Here is a 17,916-nt window from a genome sequence, read left to right on the forward strand (position 1 = left end):
ATCCTTCACACTTGTGGGTCACCAGCATGATGAGTTTGGTTCTCTACTGTGTCTCTTCCCCTCCCACTATTCCCTATGTGACCTTGTCTTTATGACTTTAGCTGTACAAGATATGCTTTGCCAGTCTCAGGTTATTTTCAGAGTGAGTTGCATTGCATGTAATTTTTGTCTTGGTTTGTCCATGGGAAGAGATGAGCTCAGTGTCCTCCTACTCTGCTATCTTTCTCTCTCCATATCTATTTTTAAAATTTTAAATTTTAATTATTGAACTATGAAACGAGAATAAAAAGTCAATATTTTCTAGTTATTTTCTGGATTTGATGCCAATTTTCCAGTAGAATTCCAAAAATAATAAGAACCAAATTCTCAATTTGAGCTAGATGAACTTGATATAAGTTCCCTACCAGCTCTAAAGTGCTATGGTTTTGTGAAGTGTCAAGGATTTAAAAAAAAAAAATGTTTCACTCTTTTATTATTTCTCATTTGCTTGGATCTACGAAAAAGAGTCAAGTGGTTCAAACACATAAAAATATATAATTTTCCCACAATGACCCCATCTCCATATTGGTTAAAAAGAGCTATAGTATAGGTGTTTAACTAAAAGGGTAGGTGATTTTTAAAAAGGTTTGTGTAATTTATTCACTCTAAATAAGATAACTTTTTAAAATATAATTTGTTGTCTAATTGGCTAACATACAGTGTGTAAAGTGTGTTCTTTGTTTTTGGGGTAGATTCCCATGCTTCATCCCTTACATACAACACCCAGTGCTTATCCCAACAAATGCCCTCCTCAATGCCATCATCTATTTTCCCCTCTCCCCCACCCACATATCCACCCTCAGTTTTTTCCCTGTATTTAAAAGTCTCTTGTGGTTTGCCTCCCTCCCTCTCTGTGTGTAACTATTTTTCCCCTTACTTTCCCCCATAGTCTTCTGTTAAGTTTCTCAAGATCCACATATGAGTGAAAACATATGATATCTGTCCTTCCCTGACTGACTTATTTCACTCAGCATAATACCTTCCAGTTCCATCCACGTTGCTGAAAATGGCATGATTTCATTCTATCTGAAATACATCAATGAAGCTTTTCTCTGAGTAGATCTCTTTCCCTTACTGCACAATTATCAACAGCATTTTGACATTTGTTTTACTTCCCTTCTTAAAAAATTTCAATTAAGTCTTTATATCATAGTTTTGAAAACACAATGAAAAACTTTATAGGAAAAATAAGAAGACTCACAATTAATTCATTTAACTGTCTAAATTTCTGAATTTGAGTCTTTAAAGTTATTGAGAAAAAAATGCTCTTTTTTTAAATATGAAATTTATTGTCAAATTGGTTTCCATACAACACCCAGTGCTCATCCCAACAGGTACCCTCAATACCCATTACCCACCCTCCTGTCCCTCCCACCCCCAAACCCTTAGTTTGTTCTCAGTTTTTAAGAGTCTTATGTTTTGGCTCTGTCAACTTTTTTTTCTTCCCCTCCCCCATGGTCTTCTGTTAAGTTTCTCAGGATCCACATAACAGTGAAAACATAGTATCATTCTCTGTATGACTTATTTCACTTAGCATAACACTCCAGTTCCATCCACGTTGCTACAAAAGGCCATATTTCATTCTTTCTCATTGCCAAGTAGTATTCCGTTGTGCATATAGACCACAGTTTCTTTATCCATTCATCAGGTGATGGACATTTAGGCTCTTTCCAAAATTTGCCTATTGTTGAAAGTGCTGCTATAAACATTGGGGTACAAGTGCTCTTTTGCATCAGTACTCTTGTATCCCTTGGGTAAATTCCTAGCAGTGCTATTGCTGGGTCATAGGGTAGGTCTATTTTTAATTTTTTGAGGAACTTCCACACCGTTTTCCAGAGCAGCCGCACCAGTTTGTATTCCCACCAATAGTGCAAGAGGGTTCCCGTTTCTCCACATCCTCTCCAGCATCTATAGTCTCCCTATTTGTTCATTTTAGCCACTGTGACTGGCATGAGGTGGTATCTAGGTTTTGATTTGTATTTCCATGATGAGGAGTGATGTTCAGCATCTTTTCAGGTGCCTGTTGGCCATCTGGATGTCTTCTTTAGAGAAGTGTCTATTCACGTTTTCTGCCCATTTCTTCACTGGATTATTTGTTTTTCAGGTGTGGAGTCTGGTGAGTTCTTTATAGATTTTGGATACTAGCCCTTTTTCCAATAAGTCATTTGCAAATATCTTTTCCCATTCTATTGGTTGCCTTTTAGTTTTGTTGATTGTTTCCTTAGCAGTGCAGAAGCTTTATATCTTGATGAGATCCCAATAATTCATTGTTGCTTTTAATTCCCTTGCCTTTGGAGAGGTGTCAAGTAAGAAATTGCTGCGGCTGAGGTCAGAGAGTTTTTTTTTTTCCTGCTTTCTCCTCTAGGGATTCATGGATTGGAAGATTAAATATTGTTAAAATGTCAATACTACCCAAAGGTATCTACACATTCAATGCAATCCCAATCAAAATTGCACCAGCATTCTTCTCGAAGTTAGAACAAGCAATCCTAAATTCATATGGAACCACAAAAGACCCTGAATAGCCAAAGTAATATTGAAGAAGAAGACCAAAGCGGGAGGCATCACAATCCCAGACTTTACCCTCTACTACAAAGCTGTAATCATCAATACAGCATGGTATTGGCACAAAAACAGACACATGAACTAATGGAAAAGAATAGAGACTCCAGAATTGGACCCACAAAAGTATGGCCACCTAATCTTTGACAAAGCATCAAAGAATATCCAATGGAAAAAAGGCAGTCTCTTTAACAAATGGTGCTGGGAGAACTAGACAGAATCATGCAGAAGAATGAAACTAGACCACTTTCTTACACCATTTACAAAAATAAACTCAAAATGGATAAAGAACCTGAATGTGAGACAGGAAACCATCAAAAGGCTCTTTTAAAAAAATATATGAAAAAAATCACGATGAAAACAAATGTATGTGTTTTTACAAACGCATGTTTTAGGCCCCTCATTCAAATGGGATTAATAATGAAAAGTTATACAAGCAGAAAATACGAAGCATTTGATAACAACGACATATATAAAGGGCTGTGTGTCAGAAAACCTGGCCTGAGATTCTTAGCATTTTCATTAGTTTGCTGAATAAATTATTTACCTTCTCTGGAAGTTAAGTTGTTTTCTGTTAAATAAAGTGTTTTCTTATTTTTTTAATGTTCATTTATTTTTGAGAGAGAGACAGAGCATGAACATGGGAGGGGAAGATAGAGAGTGAGACACAGAATCCAAAGCAGGTTCCAGGTTCCGAGCTGTCAGCCCAGAACCCAACGTGGGGCTTGAACCCACAAACCGTGAGATCATGAACTGAGATGAAGATGGATGCTTAACCGACTGAGCCACCCAGGCACCCCAAAATGAAGTGTTAAATTCTCTTAAATCACTAGGATTCTATTAAATTCATATAAAGTTTAAAAAGCCTTGGGAAGAGCTTAGATACAATAATAGATGGTGGACCATAGGAATTTCTAAAAGACTTTGAAGATTTTTGAGAGTTCTTTTTTTTTTTTTGAGAGAGAGAGAAAGCAGGGGAGGGGAAAAGGGAGAAGAAGAGATAGAATCTTAAGCAAGCTCCACACCCATAGTGGACCCTGACATGGGGCTTGATCTCATGACCATGAGATCTTGACCTGAGCCAAAATCAATAGTCAGACACTCAACTGACTGAGCCACCCAGGCACACCAAGAGATATTTCTAATTACTTAACTATGACATAATGGAAAATATCTACTGTACTTTCTTACAAAAATTTTTGGTGCCTCTGACAGAGACAAAACAGTTTGTGGAAAGGATAGTGTCATAACCCAACACAACCATGCTTAGGATCTCACAATATTTATTTTTAAGTCTGAAGAGAAGTTCCTTTATGTGAACCACAATTTGGACAATGTGGGAGCTTATTATATTTTCCATCTTTGTAAAAATAAACTAATATCAGTTGGTGATTAGACATATCAGGTACACTGTGAAGGCAGCTATTTATTTATTTATTTATTTATTATTTGGAAGCAGTATGCTTCTAAATGCTAAAATTCCAATGTTATGATTAGAACCATTAAAAGAAACAGGTAAATGCACTGACCTAGCCATATTTTAAAATGGAATCTCAGGAGCACCTGGGTGGCTCACTTACTTAAGCATCCAACTTCAGCTCTGGTCATGATATCGTATTTGTGAGTTTGAGCCCTGTGTCGGGCTCTGGGCTGACAGCCCAGAGGCTGGAGCCTGCTTCAGGCTGTGTCTCCCCTCTCTCTTCCCCTCCCCCACTTGCGCTCTGTCTCTTTCACTCTCTCTCAAAATTAAAATAACCATTAAAAATAAATAACTAAAATGTAATCTCAAACATAATGATTCACCACACATGACTTGCATTGTTTTCTTTTACAATTATTAACTTTATGTATGATATAGATTATAGAAAAAGCAAAAAAAGCTTGAGTTTTGTTGACCACATCCATAAATTTTAAAATAGTAATAATGTCTATTGTCTTTTTCCTAAATCTAGATTCCATTTAAAGTGAATTACCTCCAAAGTCAACCATTAAAATCAGTATCGCCATTGTAAGCCTGTTTATCCTCCAAAGAAGAGCTAAATCCAAGTGTTTTGTGAATAATACAAAAGTTAAGCATTTAGCATCTAAATTCTATTTTATACAATGAAATAACATTTAGTTTTTATTGTGACTAGTACTGTTTATGGCAGCACCAAATGACAAAAGCCTATGTGGTTTAGCCTCACTTTATCCCATTAGTCATTCCCAGTAAGCTCTATGAAAATTGTTTATGTTGAATCATGCTGCTTTTTTTTAATCTTTCAAAACTCTATTTTAGCACAGAGTAAATTCTCCCACACAGCATCTAAAAAATTTAGTCAAATGAAAAATCAACATGTGAAGGATTTCATCAAATGAACAATCAATCCACAAAGATTTGTACACATTTGAAAACAGCATATTAAGAATATACTGTAGTGCTCATTTCATTGAGAATTTCCTTTATTTCTTTTTTTTAATTTCCTTTACTTCTAACAACTGTTTTGCCAGATTACTGTGGAGTTTCCACGGCCTGGTGGTGCTTAAGCTATAAAATTTTGTATTTAAATGTTTAGAAAGTCCTAAATTACAGTGTACTGGTGCAGCTATAAAAGTTATATAAAAGTAAATACTCGTAGGCTTGTCAGTCATCAGTTGTGGTAGCTTGGGCTATAGGGAGAAAAAAAACAATAGTAAAATACTGAATTCTTCACTCTCGATGGAAGGAAATGAAGGTCATGGCTTTATGAAGGTTAAAATTAAACATTTCAGGTGTGTTACTGACCACCATTTTTAACGTTCATTCCTGTAGTTAACAATCACAGTATCAGCAGAATATTGTACTAGACAACTGTCAATTATAGACTGGTGTTAGCTAAATGAACCTGGAAGGGATCTTTCAAGTTTATTTTGCAATTCTTTTTCAGATTATTTGGAGTTAGTTGTGTTTGGTTCTATCTTAGAGTTAACAGCAGAAAAAAAGCCCAACTGGGGGATGAGTGCATATGTCAAATAAACTCATGGTTTAATTATTGGATTTTTAGAAACTAAAAATGCAATAAACAGACCCGTGAAAGCCCAAGTTAAAATAGATAATATTAGTTTCTCTCTTAAAACACATTTTTTTCTTTTATGTCACATTTGCTCATGAAATGATTGGTCAGCTTCCTTGAATTTTATTTTAGATGGCAATTTATTGAAATACTTCTATCTGGAGGAAAATATTTCATTGGAATATAATGATGTCAAACTACAGAGTCTGTTCTTAGAGATACCAAAAATCAGTTGAAAAAACAAAACTTCAGTGAACACATTAATTTGATCTAAGCAATGATAAAGAATTCATTGATTCATTATTTCATTAATATTGGTTTTGAAATAAATCAACTAAATTTTGTTGTGTGTTTTCTGTAGAATAAATTTTAGTGTATCTTCACTTAAGACAAAGACATTCCTGCAAGGAAGCATAAAATGTCATGTTATTTCATTTAATTTAATGTTTTTTTTAACACTGATGGTACTAAATCATCAAGTTCTTGAAGTCTGTGTGCAACTGCTTATATAATCCTTTGTGTTCTTACCACCACTCCTGAAACTGTCCTTGTTTTGTTACAAAAATATAAGAAAGTTATTGAACTTTTGTACTTTGTGCTTATTCTATTACTTTGATGGGGGAAGGGATTGGAAGAGCCATCTGTGACTTTATTTGGAAAAAGACACTTGAATTGGTTTTTATTTGGAGGCATGGGGAAGAGGGAGAACCCAGGGCAATAGACTCCCCACAAGGGTAGGCTGAGGACTGGGGTTGAGCCTCAGGCAAGTCTCCTGTTCCTGACATTCCCTTGCACAAATACCTCCCCCAAAGGCTCTATGTCAGCCACAGAAATAGAGAGGCTGGGAGACCACTGTAGTTGTTCACTTTGTCAGGATATCAAACGATTTGGACACCAGCTTCCCATCATGGGTTTTGATCTTCTTCACAACCACAGCCCTGGAGGAACTGAAATGGCTGAAGGAACTGGAGCCCCCACCAGAGCTGAAGCTGAAATGGAAGGAGCTCAGGCTATAGTTGAGTCCAGGGCTTGTGAGGCTCCCAAAGGCCAAACTCGGCCTGAGTAGTGGTGGTCTTAGTATCAACACTCATTTTCTGCATTTTAGATGCCAGCTGGCTTTCCCTACGCTCAACAAATTTGTGGTATATGTCAATCTTGATGCACAGGGCCAGCTTTATGCTCATGAACCCCTGGTGCTAGCACATCTGTGATGCTATGTCTTGCTTGACTCACTGCAGGGAGGCCTCCAGCTTCTCTAGCTTGACATTGGTGTCCTTAACGGCTAGCTCCCTGCGATGATCAGCATCAGTGATGGTGACCTTCATGGAAGACCTCTGGCCTTGGAGGCCCTCAATCTCAGCCTGGAGTCAGCAGATGGATGTTCCAGTTCATCTCGGAAATCTCCATCTTCCTGTGACAGAGGTCATACCTGTTCTCCCCAGTCAATGTCTGCAGCTCCTTATATTAGATCTCGTACATGGTCTCAGCCTCAACCTAGCTGTGGTTGGCAATCTCCTTTTACTGGTGCTTGATCCCAGTGATGATGCTGTCCAGGTCTAAGGAGCAGCTGCTGTCCATGTACAGTAATATGAACATGTCCAAGATCTGGGACTGCAGCTCACAGATCTCCTTTTCATAAAGCTGTCTTAAGAAGCTGATCTCCTTGGTCGGCCCTCCCAGGTAGGATTCCAGCTCTACCTTATTCATGTAAGATTTGTCTACATCCTTCTTGGTGAGGACAAAGTCATTCTCCATGTCTTCATACTCTTTGATCTCCTTCTCCTACTTATTCTTGAAGTTCTCCACCAGCCCTTGCATGTTGTCAAACTCCACCTCCAGCTTCAGCTTCTCCTGGCTCAGTGTATCCAGCTGCCACCAAAGGTTGTTGATGTAGCTTTCAAACATATTGTTCATGTTGTTCTGAGCTGTTTCTTGCTGCTGAAGGAGGCTACACTTGGTTTCCAGAATGTTTTTCTGCTACTCCAGCTGCCACATCTTGTCAACAAAGTAGGAAAACTTGTCCAGGGTCTTGATATGCTCCTTCTCCTAGGTGTGCACAACCTGGAGGTTGGGGCCCACTTCCAGCTTAATGGGGCTCAGCAGCCTTTGGTTCCCTGAGATAGCTGTGATGTTTTCCATACTTCCAGCCCTGCCATAGCCCCTGAAAATAATTCATGCTGGCATCCAGGCTACCCCTGAAGTTGCTTCTACTTCCCAATTGTGATAAGGTCATGGAGTTTATGCAGGAACCAGGCATGCTCATGTATGAGTGGCTTCTGAAAGCCTGGGGGCTGAAAGTGGACACTCTGTAAGACCTCTGGGTCACCATGATGGACATGGTGAAGGCTGGAGTGGAAATGAGTAAGCTTAACCTGACAGGGGTTCTAGAAGAAGCTGAGAAGCTGCTTTTAGGTGGAGACCTATTCTATTTTTATATTCTAAGTAGCTTTAACACACTAAGCAAAACAATATACATGGACATAAATGCACCTATTTTTCATCTTTGCATCATTTATGGACTATCTCTATCTTTATCAGTCTCTAATACATTAATGAAAACTGCAAAAGCAGACACCTGACATCTTAGTGAGTGAGGGAAAATAGAATAAAAACAAGATGTCATCATGTGTGGACAAAGGAGAGCCAGCATAATATAAACGCAGGAATATTAGCGTGTAATCAAAATATAAGGAATGTCAATAGTTTAGTTAAGCTATTCCATGGTATTGCTACCTCAGCCTCCATTTTGTTAGATCAAGCAGCCTGAAGGATTCAAGGACTTTAAATCGACACTAGCCACATCATATAAGTGCATGACCTAGAGAGCAGCCCACAGTCACAAGCAAATGTGAGTTCCTGAAATGACTTTGCCAACAACACTTGTCATCAAGTACCTTCAACCTCCAGTGCTTTTATGCCTTATGTGACCCCTAGATAAGACCTTCATTGGGCTTAATAAAGCTCCACTTTTTAGTATGAACTGACCAATCTGCTCTAGCCCAGGAAACCCAAAACAGTCCACCCACAGACTCTAATAAAAGCATGTTCCCCAGGTCTTGCCCTTTTTTTTGTCTGTACCCTGCACCGATCTCTCTGTCCCTTGAGTTGTGCCATGTACTTTCTCCAGGACTTATGAGGAACAGATTTCTCTGTTTCAATGTCTTGTGTCTGTTGTTGAACCTGGGCTTACCACCCAGCACCCTGTGCTTCACTTTCATAAAGTCATAATGATGGCCTAGTTTCATCTGTGATTCTGAGAAAAGTCCTTCATTAATAATGGAGTTTCCCAAACTTTCTCAGTTCATGGCACCTCAGTGTGTTAGTAATTTTGTCATGGTACTCTTAGACCAACAGAAACATCTAATAGTCCTGTTTACGAAGTAATTAGGTCTAAGCAACATACTATATACCCTAATAAGTTAGCTCTATTGGGGGAAAAAACAGCATACAAATGAGAACCTGTGTGGTTCAGTCTGTTAAGTACCCAACTATTGATTTTGGTTCAGGTTATGATCTTGTGGCTCATGAGTTCAAACCCTGCATCCAGCTGTGTGTTGACAGTGCAGAGCCTGCTTAGGATTCTCTCTCTTTCTCTGTGTCCCACCTCCTCTCTCTCTCAAAAATAAATACATAAACCTTTAAAAAACAATATGCATGAATGGAAATAAAAACCAATATTTATATTTCATTTGTATACAACAATAATTGCTTGCTAGTAAAATGAGTCTGACTATTACAATTTCTTAAGCCCTGGAATTAGATTTTACACCACCATTCTCATTACCTATTCCACATTAAATTTCATACAGTACTTGCTTTTTTATCACAATTGCCATAAACCCAACTTCTAATGATATGATCATCAAAAATAATGTATTGATATTAAATGTTGACACTGTGAATTACCTCAGTGTTGAATATTACTGTTTCCCTTGAAAATTTAAATTATCCCATGGTACCCCTGTGAGTTTGCTCTGGTGCCCCAGAGCATTCAGTGCACTGTGATATATGTTCTACCTATTTTATAGCATTATTGTGAGGATCAAGTTAAATAATGGATATGAAATTACTTTGAAAAAACTGTAAAATATTGAAGTATAAAGGATTTTTATCATGGGAGACATCCATAGCTTTTCTCTAAACAAAGAACAATCACAAATTTTAGAACCATCCACATGATGAGATAAGGGAGGAGTCACAGCCATCTTTAGTTAGTTTTATTAGATAAACCATTTTGTGCATTAGCACTACTGAATATACATACTTTTAAACTAGATAACATTTTACCCCTTTCTGTATAACTTGTGTCACTAATAATTTACTTTCTAGTTATGTCTAAGAGATAAATGAATGGATAAATGTAGCCTGTTCTATTTATCCTACACTCCACTGGCAGGTTAATGAATAAATCAATGAGTGATATCACTATCAGCCACTTATGGCAATTATTGACTCACTGTTAGGTACTTCATAAGCACAAATTATGAATACCTATATGACACAATATACTATATTAGATTCTTTGATTAATTTAGTTTTCATCTCTGTACACATAGAGTTGTCAAATAACAGAAATAATCATTAAAAGGAAATAGAATGATTATGAGCAATGTTTGTTAATAGCCATCATTTACTCCATCCCGTGTGGGGCTCTGTGCTGACAGCTCAGAGCCTGGCGCCTGCTTCAGATTCTGGGTCTCCCTCTCTCTCTCTCTGCCCCTCCCCCCTCGTGATCTGTCTCACTCTGTGTCTCAAAAATAAACATTAAAAAATTGTAAACAAATAAAAAAAGAAAGTATTTAAAAGGAATTTCTATGAAACCCACCCTGAAAAAACTTTGTTATTATTTCTAGAGAGAAAGAAAGAAAGAAAGAAAGAAAGAAAGAAAGAAAGAAAATTCCAGTTACTAATTTAGTCTATTCTTGACTCAGAGAACAATATGCCCCCTTATTCAGAAGTCTGACATATTGTATTTCAAGTTTTACATGTGTAAAACATGTATAATTCTATTTGCACCTCCTCTCTTGTCTCCCATTAATCTTATGTTATTAAAAAGAAAATGGCTGCTGGGAGCACTCAGTTCCTTGAGAAAGAATTACACAACTAGAAAATCTTATAGTCTGGCCTTATGCTGAGTTAAAAGCTACAGGAATAACTATAGGAACATAATATCAGTGTCACCTCTGGTAGGTATAAAGTCACTTTTTCTGAAAGATGCTGCATTTAAACTAAAAGAAATTGAATTGGTCCTCACCAAGTTGTGAAGTTATATATTGCTTCGTTTCTCATATCCCATGCCACTCTCATTTCCATACTCTTGAGCCCACTTGAACCAACCTTGGAAGTATCTGATTAAAAATTTCCCACTTCAAAGTGATCAATCACACACACACACACACACACACACACACACACACGCATGCACACCTTGGGCTTTTGCCTAGTTAGTCTATCTCAGGCAATTTCTCTTCTTTTTAATGTGTATTTATTTATTTTGAGAGCTAGAGAGAATGCAAGTGGGGGAGGGGCAGAGAGAGAGGGAGAGAAAGAATCTCAAGCAGGCTCCTCACTGACAGCCCAGAGCTTGATGGGGGGCTCCATCGTATACACCGCCTGATTGTGACCTGAGCTGAAATTGAGTTGGATGCTCAACCCACTGAGCAACCCAGGCACCCGTCAGCAATTTCTAACTATTACATAATTAGCTGGATTTGTTTAAATCCTTTCCCTTCATTCTAAAATTGTCTCTCTCCTTATTTTCATTATGTTTGTGACAGATTAGTACAGAGAATGGAACACAGGTTTTGTAGTCAGATGGTTTAGGTTATATAACTCTTAGCTCTGCTTTTCACTATTGGGTACCCTTGGACAAGTTACTTAACCTGTCTTTCAGTTTTAGTATCCTCATATAAAAAATTAGTAAACTAAGACTCCCTTCATTGAATAATTGTGAAGATTAAAGGAGACTATTATAAAAAATACCTAGCACAGTGCTTGACAAATGATATGTATTTCATAAGTGCCCCTATTAATTATGATTCAAAAAAGACCCTAACTGTAATTATAAACAATATGAATAGTTAAAATTATACTCCCATCTGAAGGAAAAACAAAACATTGAGTTTTAAACTGAAATTAACAATTCAAAATTATCACCAACTTCCAGAATCTTTGTAATTTCCAAGACAATGCTTTAAAATCTGGATAAAATAATTTCAGATTTCTCTATTCTACTATAATAATCACCTTTTCCTTTTAAAACAGCTAGGATTTATATATGAATAAATATTAATAAAATTCTTATTTTTAAGTTTCTTAGATTTTTCTGTTTAATTACTAGCATTGGTTCCCATTATCTTCTCCCATGTTTTTTTTTATTTTACTATTACACATGTATACAATTTAATGTACTTGTGGATCACACATGGATTTCAGAAAATATCTGGTTTATTAACTTGGAACTACCCAGGCACCATGTATTTTTTGAATTATAAGGGAGTCACATTATTCTTATATACAGGCAACATTCTAATTTTTCAATTTTTTTCTTTCCAAGATTTTATTTAAATTCAAGTTAGTGTAGTATTGGTTTCAGGAGTAGAATTTAGTGATTTATCACTTACATATAACCCCCAGGGTTCATCACAACAAATGCCCTCCTTAATGTTCATCACCCATTTAGCCCATCCACCTCCCCTCCAGCAACCCTCAGTTTGTTTTCTATAGTTAAGAGTCTCTTATGATTTGCCCCCTCTCTGTTTTTATCTTATTTTTTCTTCCCTTCTTCTATTCTCATCTGTTTTGTTTCTTAAATTCCACATATGAGTGAAATCATGCAGTATTTTTCTTTCTCTGAGTGACATTTTGCTTAGCATAAGACACTCTAGTTCCATCCACGTTGTTTCAAATGGCAAGATTTCTTTCTTTTTGATTGGCAAGTAATATCTCATTGTATATATACACTACATCTTCCTTATCCATTCCTCGGTCGATGGGTATTTGGGCTCTTTTCATAATTTGGCTATTGTTGATAGTGCTGCTACAAACATTAGGGTACATGTGCCCTTTCAAATCAGTATTTTGTATCCTTTGGATAAACACCTAGTAGTGAAATTGCTGGGCCATAGGGTAGTTCTATCTTTCACTTTCTGAGTTAAAGTTCTATCTTTAACTTTCTTTAACACTGTTTTCCAGAGTGGCTGCACCAGTTTGCCTTTCCATCAGCAACACAAAAGAGTTTCCCTTTCTCTGCATCCTCACCAACATATGTTGGTTCCTAAGTTGTTAATTTTGTCCATTCTGACAGATGTGAGGTGGTATCTAATTATGGTTTTGATTTGTATTTCCCTGATGATGAGTGATGTTGACCATTTTTTCATGTGTCTGTTAGCCATTTGTATGTTTTAGGAGAAGTGTTTCTTCATGTCTTCTGCCAATTTCTTAATTGGGTTGTTTGTCTTTTGGGTGTTGATTTTGATAGATTCTTTATAGATTCTGGATACTAACCCTTTATCTGATATGTCAGATATTAGCAAATATTTTTTTTTCTATTCTGTAGGTTGCCAAACAATTATGAAAGAAATTGAAAAAGACAAAAGAAAAGAAAACATTGAAAAAACACGGAAATGCTCTTGGATTTGGAGAACATATACTGTTATAATATCTATAGTATCCAAGGCAATATACACATTCAATGCAACTCTTATAAAGATAACATCAGTATTTTTTGCATAGCTAGAACAAGCAATTCTAAATTTTTTATGGAACCAGAAACGACCCTGAATAGCCAAATCAATGTTGAAAAATAAAAGGAAAGTGGAAGGCATCACAATTCCAGACATCAACTTGTGCTACAAAGCTGTAATCATTGAGAAAGTATGGTAATGACACAAAAACAGACACATAGAACAATCTAACTGAATAGACAACCCAGAAATCGATGCACAGCTATATGGTCATCTAATCTTTGACAAAGCAGGAAAGAATATCCAATGAGAAAAAGATAGTCTCTTCAACAAATAGCATGGGGAAAATTGGGCAGTGACATGCAGAAGAATGAAACTTTTTTTTTTTTTTCCAGAGGACCACGAAAAGGATTTATAGCCTAAAAGAAAGGAACTCAATTTGCTTAAAAAAGAGCAACAACGGGTGGGGGGAAAAGCGTTTCCTTCCCCCACCCTCACCTCCGGCCCTCCTGGCTCCCGGAGCCGCGCCCGACTCTCCACGCTGCCGCTTCAGGAGGCGTCCCTGGAGATCCAACCACTTTCCGTGAGGAAATTTAAAATCCTTTTCTTTAGCACTTTGTCCAAATAGCTAGGCAGGCGACTTTTGGAGGGAATCCCCTGTCGCTTCTGCAGGTGGTCTTTGATGATCGTCTTCACGGTCACGTAGCGCGCGGGGCTCAGGTTCAGGGAGCTGCAGAGCACCTTCTCGCGGTCGGACAGGAGCTCGAAGCCGGGCAGGTTCTCGATGGCCGCAAACTCGCCGTCCTTGCCGTCCTCCCTGCCCCGCCGGGCGCCCGCCGCGTTCTTGTTCTCCTTCGCTTCTCACGCTTGTGCCGCGCCGCCTCGTACTCGGCCGACTCTTCCATCTTCGTGATGCCGTTGCGCCGGTAGCGCTGCAGCTCGCGGATCTTGGCCCGCAGCATCTTCTCCTTGTGCATGTTCTCGAACAGGTCGTCGAACTCCTTGCACGACATGAACTGGTAGAGCGGCCGCAGCTTCAGCCGCAGTTCCTTCTCCTCCTTGGTGATCTTGCACCATACACAAAAATTAATTCAAAATGGATGAAATATCTAAATATGAGACAGAAAACCATCAAAATCCTATAAGAGAACCCAAGGAGCAACCTCTTTGACCTCAGCCATAGCAACTTCTCCTTCTTCTTCTTCTTCTTCTTCTTCTTCTTCTTCTTCTTCTTTGAGAGAGACAGAGAGAGAGAGAGCACAAGCTGGGGAGGGGCAGAGGGAGAGGGAGAGAGAGAATCATAAATGTACTTCATGCTCATTGAAGAGCCCAATGCAGGATTTGATCTCAAGATCATGAGATTATGACCTGAGCTGAAATCAAGGGTTGACCACTTAACTGATTGAGACACCCAGGCACCCTGTAGCAATTTCTTACTAGACATGTCTCTGGAAGCAAGAGGAACACAACATTTTAGAAGCCACACTAGCTTTTTACCACTGAAGGAGTATTTCATGTTCAATCAGCAGAATTAATGTGGCTACCAATGAAGCCTAACTTATAATTACAGACTTATAATCAGATATGACATAATTATCTGCCTTGTGAACCAAAACAGTAACTATTATATATGTACGGATGAAATCCTCCTAAAGTTTTATGAGCTTTACATACCTTTTGTGATCAAATCTTAAAACATTAACAAGCATTAACAAGATAGAAAAAAGCAGAAAGGAGTATTAATGGATAAACCATAATTCTTGACTTAACTTGCTTATCCAACACCTCACCTTCTACAATAGGGCCTATCATCAAAAGAAGTGATTACAATAAATAAATTTACTGATAAACATCTCTAGAACATGACATATTCATGTTGTTCTTAAATAATTTAATTTATCAGGCATTTTCCATGACTATTCTTCTTGTATTGCTTTCTTGAAAGTTTACCATATGTGGATCTTAAGAAACCGAACAGAAGACAATGGGGGTGGGGAAGGAAAAAAAAGAGAGGAAGGGAGCCAAACCATAATAGATTCTTAAAGACTGACAATAAACTGAGGGTTGATGGGGGTTGGGAGGGAGGGGATGGATGATGGGCATTGAGGAGGGCATCTGTTGGGGTGAGCACTGGGTGTTGTATGGAAACCAATTTGATAATAAATTTCATATAAAAAAAGAAAGTTGGCTGTGAAAATCTTGCTAAATCCAACTGGTTTTTCTCTATTCCATTTATTACTAACTTCTCTACTGAATTAGTCATGGTTAATTATTTCCCACTCCTTGAAATTATCTCATATTTTGAATTTAATGACATTTGGTGCATTGAGTTTTCCTTCTTATCTAAACATTTTTGTTTTAGACCTAATGGCCTTTTACTCCTGTCATCATCAAAATACGGGGATTACTAAAGGTTCTTTCAGTCTTTGATCTTTTGCTCTTCTTTATACATTCTTCATCTCAGAGGTGTTATTAATGCACATACCATCAACTGTTAACTTTTCCGAGGTTTTCTGCCAAAATGTAGTTTCCGTCTTGAAAATTTTCTCCTTCCGGCCTCACTAAAATGTCCCACTAGTTTTTCAAAACATCTAGCTCTTAGATCCTACTTATATTTGACTCATTCTTCTGTTATATCCAATATTTAAAATATTTATGAATACTGTCAATCATTCTCTTAAAACTTATATTATTTGTCCTTCCTTCTGAATTCCCACAATTCAGTATAGTATTTTGTCATTTTATTGTAAATATCTCATAACTTTTATTATGTTATCTTTTCTTTAATCAATTAATTTGTAGTAGTAGATACATTTGTTTTCCAAATATATTTTCTACAATTGAAGGTATTTTTTTGATTTCTAATTTTATTGCATTTTTGTGAGACAACATGGTCTTTATAATTTTTATTCCTTAATTTTTTTTGCTATTTCCTTGTGCTCTATTTTTAATAATGTTCTATGTGCATTTGAAAGAATGTCCAATCTTTGTTGGGTGCAAGTTTCTCTGTATTAGATTAAATTAGGTATTACTCTTTTTGAACTACTATTAGGTGGATTCTGGCCCTTCTGCAATCTATGTGTTTATTAACTTAACCTTTTAAAACTACCTTTCATCTTTTCATTCATTTGTGCTGCATTGAGAATTGCTTAGCCAAATTGTCCAGCTTATTAATTCTCTGTTCTTGTGTGTCTGTTCCATTATTCAACTCATCTATTGAATATCAACATATTGAAACTCATATTTATTTATAAAATTATTTATGTATTTTAATTTTTGTGGTTATTCTTTCTTGTGTCATGAATGCCATACCCTCCCTTACTGTTCTTATATTTATATAATTATACTTATATGTAAGTCCTGATCTGCCTTCTCCATTAGCTCTGGTTTCACACGTCTGTATTGTCTCACTTTTGTGGTGTTTACATGTCTCAAATGACCTATATTTTGTTATTGTGAGCTCATCCTGGTAACTGAGATTTACTCCAAGACAATCAGCTAAATCTGACTATACAGCCTGCTTTGGGGGCACAGGAGAGATAGTTTTTAGGAGAAGGATAAATGAGTGGAGCATACTGCAAGTTGGATAGTTTCACTACAATTGATCTTCTGGGAAAACATATCAATATATATATATATATATATATATAGATATGTTTTCATATATATATATATATATATATATATATATATATATATATATATTCTTCTTAGTATAGACATACTCATCTACAGGCTTTATCATCTCCAAGCACTTCTTCCTCCTGGAAACAGACACCTTTGTCACAGCTTTCAGAATAAGAGAATTAGAGAAAGAATGCTCAAGTATAAGCCAGCCTCATTGCTCTCTCCTGCTCTGTTCCTACTAATCCCCAATTATTTGTCTCTCAGTTTATTTCTGTTATTAGTGTCAAGAACCTCTAGACATTAAGGTCCCTTGGTGTTGATTCTTTTTAAAAACCCAGTACTCTCCCACTAGATCCCACATGCATCCTAGGCTCTGAGCCTCTGGGTTATCTCTCTGATTAAATCTTATCTGCTTTTGTTTTCTTTTCTCTTGTGATTTATCATTCCTATATTTGAATATGGTAATATCTTCATTAATTTTTAAAATATTCTTTTTAAAATTTTTATAGATTAATGTAAGGGTGGAAGCTGCAACATGTACTCATTATACCAAGTTGAAACTACAGTTTCTACCTATCAAACTCTTACTAGTGTTCTGTATTTTTAAAATTTTCTATAAATGGTGCATCAGTTGAAAAAATAAACACATCATAAATTTATTTTAAAATGAACATCTATACACTCACCAAAACATCCCATGAGAACACGCCCCAAGAACACATTTCTCCCATATTTCCCACATTGGAATAGACTCAGTGATTATTTTGTGTATGATTAATAGATTCACTGATTTATTATTGACACATTGCTTGAAAAACATTTTAAATTCTAATTTGTATGAGTACAAAAAAGATAACAGGAAATCTGATACATGTCTCTCTTCATACAGCCTTTAATTATTTGAATGTAACTGTCCAACTTCAGAGAGAAAAAAAATGTGGAAGATTCATATTTATCTCTAATTGACTTGA

General features: G+C 36.8%; 1 pseudogene; it reads right to left on the bottom strand.

Annotated features, from left to right (window-relative positions):
- Window positions 1-6,495: 6,495 nt before the first annotated feature.
- On the bottom strand, window positions 6,496-7,983 carry LOC123595042 (annotated as a pseudogene).
- Between the last annotated feature and the right edge of the window lie 9,933 nt (window positions 7,984-17,916).

This window comes from Leopardus geoffroyi, chromosome X (genome assembly GCF_018350155.1).
Source record: "Leopardus geoffroyi isolate Oge1 chromosome X, O.geoffroyi_Oge1_pat1.0, whole genome shotgun sequence".
Taxonomy (NCBI): Eukaryota; Metazoa; Chordata; class Mammalia; order Carnivora; family Felidae; genus Leopardus; species Leopardus geoffroyi.